This window comes from Trichosurus vulpecula, chromosome 1 (assembly GCF_011100635.1).
Source record: "Trichosurus vulpecula isolate mTriVul1 chromosome 1, mTriVul1.pri, whole genome shotgun sequence".
In the NCBI taxonomy this organism is placed as follows: Eukaryota; Metazoa; Chordata; class Mammalia; order Diprotodontia; family Phalangeridae; genus Trichosurus; species Trichosurus vulpecula.
The window spans coordinates 291874450-291883416 of record NC_050573.1 but is presented as its reverse complement, the minus strand read 5'-3'; the positions used below and the strand labels follow the sequence as shown (position 1 = coordinate 291883416).

Sequence of the window (8967 nt, the reverse complement as noted above, 5' to 3'; positions counted from 1 at the left end):
GGTAAGAGAAGATGTACTTCTGCCCAAAGCAGCCATTAACAATTCTAGATCCACTCCTGAGATCCACTCTTAACTCTTCTGTTCTCTCTTTTAAAGAAAAAAAATACATCGGAGGAGAAAAAATGGGGGCAAAAGGGTCTGTATCCTTCATATCATAGGTCAATGAAAAGGAATGACTCTTCTCATATAGTCTGGGAGCCCATCAATTCATTTAGGGGCAACCCTAGTCATTAATATTTAACGACAGCCCTGCTGTGTGCAGGCGATGCTGCTCCCAGGGATGGTGAGTAAGGGACCATTGCTATGCCTTCTGACTGCCATCGGCCAGAAGAAAAGAATGAAACTGCTGGCATCTATCACTTTTGTTACCTACACAGCATCAGCTGTTTGGGGTAACTGTGTCAACATCCCTGTACAGGAAAATGAAGATCAGAAAAATGAAAGTAAGATAGAAGAGGCTAGTGCACAACACTGATAGAGAAAATCAGGGACTTGGAAAAAAGTTCCACCCAAAAGTACCTACTAATGAAAATTTTATTAGAAAAGGACCAAATTTTTTTTTGTAACTGGAAAAGCAGGGTTTGTGGGCTCTCATATCACTGACAAACTAATGATGGGTGACCATGAGGTTACAATTTCCTTAAGGATAGGAAAAGAAATGTGGAATTTTAAATTGGCCAGGACAATTTTGAGCTGATAAACTGATAAAGTTAATAAACTATGACATTGTAAATGCAGTAAGATGGACTCGATAGGAATTCCTGCTTCTTCTCCAAACTACACGTATAACCCTATCAAGATGCTAAATACCAATGCAACTGGGACACTAAATATATTGAGATTGGCAAAATATGTTGGAGCATGTCTTCTTCTGCCCTTCACTTCTGAAGTATATGGAGATCCAAAGTGCATCCTGAGAGTGAAGATTATTAGGGCCAAATGAATCCGATCGGACCTATTATGATAAAGGAAAACATGTGGCAGAGACCACGTGTTATGCTTACATGAAGCAGGAAGAAGCCGAAGTTCAAGTTGCTAGAATATTCAATATTTTGGGGGCCACAGATACATATGAATGACAGCTGAGTTGTCAATAACTTCATTTTGCAAGCTTTTCAAGGGGTGCCTCTCACAGTGCATGATTTTGGCTCTCAGACTAGAGCATTCCAATATGTCAGTGACCTAGTAAATTGGAAATTGTGGCCTCAGTGAACAACATCAGTGGCCCTGTCAACTTGGAGAACCCAAAAGAACAGACAATTTTAGAATTTGCTGAGTTTATTGAAAACTTTATTGGTAGTAGAAGTGAAATTCAGTTTCTCTCAGAAGCTCAGGATGAGCCATAGAAAAGAAAGTCTGACATCAAAAAAGCAAAGCTAATACTGGTGTAGGAGCCCATGGTCCCTTTGTAAGGCAATTTGGTACTTTCAGTGAAAACTCCAGTACCAAGAAAATAGTCGATACATTCCCAAACTTAAACCCACAAGGATAAAAAAAAAGGCTAAACACAACATAACTGAAGGAAGAATTTTCTCCCCTGGACAGGAGAATTCCCTTTTTACATTTGACAGGATGTAATTTTTCCTTTTCATTTTTAAGAAAGACTTAAACAAGTGCCATGAAGGACAAACTGGAATTTCATTCTGAAGTTTGCTTTAAGAAATGGATGTACCAAAACTCTTCCCCAACATATGCATACCTACCTCAAACAAAAAAGAAAAAAAAACATCCACCCTGCAAATCTTGCATTATTTAAAAATCTGTCTTTTTATGAAAAATATAATAGAAACAACTTTCAGTAAAAAAGCTTTTTAAGTTTTTTTTTTATCTTACTGTGAGATTCTTTGTATCACTGATAGTTTTATTTGCTGGTTTCTTTGTGAAACTAAAAACAAAGATAAGTGGAATGGAAAATGTCAATTTTATTTAAAAATATGGGTCCCATAGTTATACTATCCATAAGAGAAAAAGGTTAAAAATATTGTTGGGAAACTGAAATGCTAGGATTGAGTATTCAGGACTATGCATATGAATTCTGTTTGAGACTTTTATGTTTCTTTGGATTCAGAAATTTTCCAAGGTTTGGTTTTAGTTGCACACTTGAATTAGAGATATTTTCATTGATTGTCATGGATAAGGATATTTTAAATTTTTACTGTGTCATGATGTATACTGGGGGGAGGGGGAATTAATGTATTATTGTTTGACAATAGTTGAATATGCTATTTTAATAAAAAATTATAACTTTAAAAAATAGTTAATGAGATATCCTGAGTCAATGCAGTACAAATAACTAGTGACCCACAAGGCACAGTTTTTTTTTAGTTTAACTTTTTTATTTTTAATTTACAACACTCAGTTCCACAGGTTTTTGAGTTCCAAATTTTCTTCCCCTCCCTCCCATCCCACACCCAAGACAGCATGGAATATGATATATGTTCTACATATACCTTCACATTAAACATATTTACACAATAGTCGAGTCATAAAGAAGAACCATGATCAATGAAGTGAGTCATGAGAAAAAAGAAACAAAACCAGAAAAAAAAAGATACAAAAAAAAGAGAGACAGCAGATAGTTTCCTTCAATCTGCATTCATACTCCATAGTTCTTTATCTGGATGTAGATAGTTCTTTCCGTAATGAGACCTTTAGGGCTGTCTTTGAATCCTGTATTGCTGAAAAGAGCCTAGTCTATCAAAGTTACTCATCACAGAATTAATGTCTGTGGTTGTGTATAATGCTCTCCTGGTTCTGCTCCTCTCAGTCAGCATCAATAGTTATTTAGAGCATTTTTTCATATTCCTATACATATCTTCCATTTCTTCCTCTGAAAACTGCCTGTTCATATCCTTTAACCATTTCTCAATTGGGGAATGACTTGTATTCCTATAAATCTGGCTCAGTTCCCTGTATATTTTAGATATAAGGCCTTTATCAGAGATACTAGTTGTAAAGATTTTCTCCAATGTTCTGCTTCCCACCTAATCTTTGTTGCATTGGATTTGTTTATACAAAAACTTTTCAATTTAACATAATCAAAATTATCCATTTTGCATTTTGTAATGCTCTCTATCTCTTGTTGGGTCATGAATTCTTCCCTTTCCCATAAATCTGACAGGTAAACTATTCCTTGCTCTCCCAAATTGCTTATAATGTCGCCTAAATCATGAACCCATTTTGACTTTATTTTGGTATATGGTGTAAGATATTGGTCCATGCCCAGTTTCTGCCATACCATTTTCCAATTTTCCCAGCATTTTTTGTGAAATAGTGAGTTCTCAGCCCAGAAGCTGGATTCTTTAGGTTTATCAAAGACTAGACTGCTATAGTCGTTGACTACTTCAACTTGTGTACCTAACCTATTCCACCGATCTGCCACTCTATTTCTTAGCCAGTGCCAAATACTTTTGATGACTGCTGCTTTATTGTATAGTTTAATATCTGGTATGGCTAGGTCATCTTCCCTAGCTTTTCTTTTCATTAATTTCTTTGATATTCTGGACCTTTTGTTCTTCCAGATGAATTTTGTTATTGTTTTATCCAGCTCTGTAAAATAATTTTTTGGTAGTTCAATTGGTATGGCACTGAATAAGTAAATTAATTTAGGTAAAATTGTCATTTTTTATTATAATAGCTTGGCCTAACACAAGCAACTGATGTTTTCCCATTTGTTTAGAACTGACTTTATTTGTGTAAGAAGTGTTTCATAATAGTGTTCATATAGGCCCTGGGTTTGTCTTGGTAGGTGGACTCCAAAATATTTTATAGTGTCTACAGTAACTTTAAATGGAATCTCTTTCTATTTCTTGTTGTTGGGTTTCGTTATTAAAATATAGGAATGCTGAAGATTTATGTGCGTTTATTTTATATCCTGCAACTTTGCTAAAGTTTTTTTTTATAATTTCAAGTAGTTTTTTACTTGATTCTCTAGGATTCTCTAAGTAAATCATCATATCATGTACAAAGAGGGATAACTTAGTTTCTTCTTTCTCTATCCTAATTTCTTCAATTTCTTTTTCTTTTCTTTTTGCTAACATTTCTAGTACCAAATTGAATAATAGGGGATAATGGACATCCTTGTTTCACACCTGATCTTACTGGGAATGGATGAAGCTTATCCCCATTATATGTAATGCTTGCTGATGGTTGTAGGTAGATGCTATTTATAATTTTAAGGAAGACTCCATTTATTCCTATGCTTTCTAGTGTTTTTAATAGGAATGGATGTTGTATTTTGTCAAAAGCTTTTTCTGCATCTACTGAGATAATCATAAGGTTTCTGCTAGTTTTGTTGTTGATATGATTAATTATGCTGATAGTTTTCCTAATATTGAACCAGCCTTGCATTCCTGGAATAAATCCTACCTGGTCATAGTGTATTATTCTTGTGATAAGTTGCTGCAATCTTTTTGCTAATATTTTATTTAAAATTTTTGCATCAATATTCATTAAGGAAATTGGTCTATAGTTTTCTTTCTCTGTTTTGACTCTTTCTGGTTTGGGTATTAGTACCATATTTGTGTCATAAAAAGAATTTGGTAGGACTCCTTTGCCTATTTTCCCAAATAGCCTATAAAGTATAGGAATTGATTGTTCTTTAAATGTTTGATAGAATTCACATGTAAAACCATCTGGCCCTGGAGATTTTTTCCTAGGGAGTTCATTGATGGCTTGCTCAACTTTTCTATGATGGGGTTATTTAGGTATTTTACTTCTTCTTCTGTTAACCTGGACAATTTATGTTTTTGTAAATATTCATCCATTTCCCTAAGGTTTTCAAATTTATGGGCATACAATTGGGCAAAATAATTCCTAATTATTGTTTTAATTTCCTCTTCATTGGAGGTGAATTCACCCTTTTCATTTTTGATACTGGTAATTTGGTTTTCTTCTTTCTTTCTTTTTAATCAAATTGACCAAAGGTTTATCAATTTTATTGATTTTTTTCATAAAACCAGTTCTTAGTTTTATTTATTAGCTCAATAGTTTTCTTGATTTCAATTTTATTAATCTCTCTTTTGGTTTTCAGTATTTCTAATTTGGTATTTAATTGGGGATTTTCAATTTGTTCTTTTTCTAGTTTTTTTTTCAGTTGCATGCCCAAGTCATTGATCTCCTTTTTATATATTTTATTCATGTAAGAATTTAGAAATATAAAATTTCCCCTAAGAACAGCTTTTGCTGTGTCCCATAAATTTTGGTATATTGTCTCATTATTGTCATTCTCTTGAATGAAGTTATAAATTGTTTCTATGATTTGTTCTTTGGCCCACTCATTCTTTAAGATTAGATTATTTAGTCTCCAATTAATTTTTAATTTATCTTTTCATGGTCCTTTATTACAAATAATTTTATTGCATTATGATCTGAAAAGGATGCATTGACTATTTCTGCCTTTATGCACTGGATTGTGAGGTTTTTATTTCCTAGTCCATGGTCAATTTTTGAGTGTGTGGCAAGTACCACAGGGAAAAAAGTATATTCCTTTTTATCCCCATTTAGTTTTCTCCACAGGTCTATCATATCTGCCTTTTCTAAAATTCTATTCACATCCTTAACTTCTTTCTTATTTATTTTGAGGTTAGATTTATCAAGTTCAAGGAGTGGGAGGTTGAGGTCCCCCACAAGTATTGTTTTGCTATTTCTTCCTGTAATTCCTTTAACTTCTCCTCTAAGAATCTGCATGCTATAGAACTTGGTGCATATATGTTAAGTAATGATATTTCTTCATTGTCTATGGTGCCTTTTAGCAGGATATAGCGTCCTTCCTTATCTCTTTTAATTAGATCTATCTTTGCTTTTGCTTTGTCTGAGATTAGGATGGCAACTCCTGCTTTTTTTACTTTAGCTGAAGCACAATATATTCTATTACAGTGTTTCATCTTTACTCTAGGTGTATCCCCCTGTTTCAAACGTGTTTCTTGTAAACAACATATTGTAGGATTATGGTTTTTAATCCATTTGGCTATCTGTCTCTGTTTTATGGGACAGTTCATCCCATTCACTTTCACAGTTATGATTACTATCTGCGTCTTTTTCTCTATCTTATTTCCCCCCACCATTTATGCTTTTATTTCTCCCCTGTTCCTTCCACTCCTCACAAGAGTTTTGTTTTTGACCACTGCCTTCCTCAGTTTACCATTTCTACTGATTTCCCTCCCTTATTTTAACCTTTTCCCCTTGCTACTTCTTCCCTCCCTTCTGACCCCCCCTTCTTTCCCCTTACCCCTCCTACTGCCTGTAGGTCAAGTTTTAATACCTATACTTCTCAGTGTATGTTATTCCCTTCTTGAATCAAATCTGATGAGAGTAAAGCTCAAATACAGCTCTTCTCCCTTCCTTCTTTCCCTCTACTGTACTATGTTTTTGTGCCTCTATGTGTGATGTAATTTACCTTTTTCTACTACCTCCTTACCTCTTCTCCAAGATCCATTCATTTACATCCCTTAATTGTGTTTTTATCATTATGTCAGTTATTTTATACTGACATTCACAGTCTATGTATATCCCTTTCAATTGTCAGAATAACTGTATACATATATAAAGCAATATGATCCTATATATGGATATAAACAGCTTGCCTTTATTGGTTAACAAGGTTCCCCGCCCCCCCCCCCATTTACCTTTTTATGTCTCTCTAGAGTTTTGTATTAAAAGATCAAATTTTCCATTGAGCTCTGGCCTTTTCATCAGGAAGATCTGGAATTCTCCTATTTCATTGAATGTCCATTTCCTTGCCTAAAAAATTATGCTCAATTTAGCTGGATAGTTGATCTTTGGTTGTAGTGCGAGCTCCTTTGTCTTTCGGAATATATTCCAATTTCTCCTGTCATTTAATGTAGAAGCTGAAAGATTCTGCATAATCCTGACTGTAGTTCCACAATATTTGAATTGTTTCCTTCTGGCTGTCTGCAGTACTTTCTCCCTGACCTGATAATTCTGGAATTTTGCTATAATATTTTCTTGGTGTTTTCAATTTGGGATTTCTTTTAGGGGGTGATAGGTGGATTCTTTTGATGAGTATTTTGCCCTCTGGTTCTAGGACCTCAGGGAAGTTGTCCTTAATAATTTCTTGGAAGATACTGTCCAGGCTCTTTTTTTCATCATGGCATTCTGGTAGACCACTAATTCTTAGATTGTCTCTCCTGGATCTATTTTCCAGGTCAATTGTTTTTCCAATTAGATATTTCACATTTTCTTCTATTTTTTCATTCTTTAGATTTTGTTTGACTGACTCTTGATGCCTCCTAGAGTCATTAGCTTCCACTTGATCAATTCTAATTTTTAATGAATTGTTGTCTTCATTTTGCTTCTGGGTCTCCTTTTCCATTTGGTTTATTTTACTTTTGAGGGCATCATTTTCTCTAACTAGATTCTGAATCTCCTTAGCCATTTCACCAATTTTACTCTTTAAAGTTTTGTTTTCATCGGTGAATTTTTTTCCATTTTTAATTTTAACTCTCTAATTTGATTTTTAAAATCCTCCTTGAGCTCTTCCAGGAATGTTTTTTAGGCTTGAGACCAGTTCACATTCCCTTTTGAGGTTCCAGATGTGGGTATAGTGTACATGCTGTCCTCTTCCAAATTGGTATTTTGAGCTTCCTTGTCTCCATAAAAAGAATCAGTGGTCCTCAGTTTCCTGGAGTTCTTCTTCATATTGGTTAACTTTTTCCTGGCTTTAAAGTGGATTTCTGCTTCTGGGGTTCAGTGTGCTCTGTCCCAGGCTTCTTGTTCTGGGAAATGTGGGCATAGTTATTGGCTTTGTGTGTTATGGCCTCTGGTTTCCTGAGGTGTGGGGGAGGGGTGGTTTGGCTGCTGGAAGTCTCCTCTTTCCTTAGTGCTGTGGTACAGCTTTTTTCCGTGCTGATGTCTGATGTCTGCCACTTCCCCTCGCTGTGGGAAGGCACGTCTGGGGTCCTGGTGTTGACAATTGCTGGCTCTGCCCTCCTGAGGCTCAGGAACTCCCACTCTTCTGCTGAGGTGGGGCCTGCTGGAACACTTCTCTTTCTACACTAGTCTCCTTCAACCACCCTGATAAGGGCCCTCTCCCCGACTTCTCAAGCTAAAAGGCTATTGAAGTCCCACTTCTGGCTCTTCTATTTCAAAGTTTCTCCTGAAGGGGTATGTATTATCTGGGTTAAGCAGGGAGAGAGGGATGAGAGCCATTTTAGCTGGCCATTATGGCTCCCAGAAGTTCAAGAAGACACGTTTCAAACCTTTAGAGCCAGTTGCAAGCCTCTGGAGTAGTTGTTTTCACCGTCTCAGGCACTGTGCTGCTTCCTCCTGTAGCTCCAACGGACTCCAGTCCTGGGCTCGGGGGCCTGGAGATCACCACCAGTTTCACATGCCCAGTGTTCTCTCAGCCTGGATGGCTGTCTGATTTCCTCAGCTGCTTCATCTTTGGTGTGGTCTGGTGCAGCTTCACATGCCAGGCCCTCTCCCAGCCCACAGATCCATCCTGTTGACCTAAGAACTCTCCTGACTTGGAAATTTGCAACAGTCAGTCTACTAGCGGCTTAGAAGCTAGAGCTAGAATTCTCTGAAATCTGCTCAGATTCACTTTTTTAGAGGTATCTGACAGAATTTATGTGAGAGCTCCTGTAAGACACCATTTTCGCGTGGCCATCTTGCCTCCATCCTGCCCCCTGCAAGGCACAGTTTTAAAACACGCCCAAAATAATATAATCAATATATGTGAAAGTTCAGTCTCCCAATAGCAATAAGGACCTGAATTTTATAGTTATCCCCCAAACATATATTTGTACCAATTCCTCAGAATTTAGATTATCGTTTGTGCATATAAGGTTCTGTTCTATCTAGCCCATGAAAGTAAAATTAGAATATGCAAAAGCTTAATTGGGGGAAGGAAAAAGAAAAGTAAAAAGATTTTTAAAAAAAGAAAAGGAAGGTAAAGGGGGGAGGGAGCTTCTCCTTCCAATAGGAATACCTTCAATGTTTCCAGAA

General features: G+C 36.1%; 1 pseudogene; it reads left to right on the top strand.

The window, feature by feature from the left end:
- The first annotated feature begins 280 nt into the window (after nucleotides 1-280).
- On the top strand, nucleotides 281-1578 carry LOC118837293 (annotated as a pseudogene).
- Nucleotides 1579-8967: the final 7389 nt, after the last annotated feature.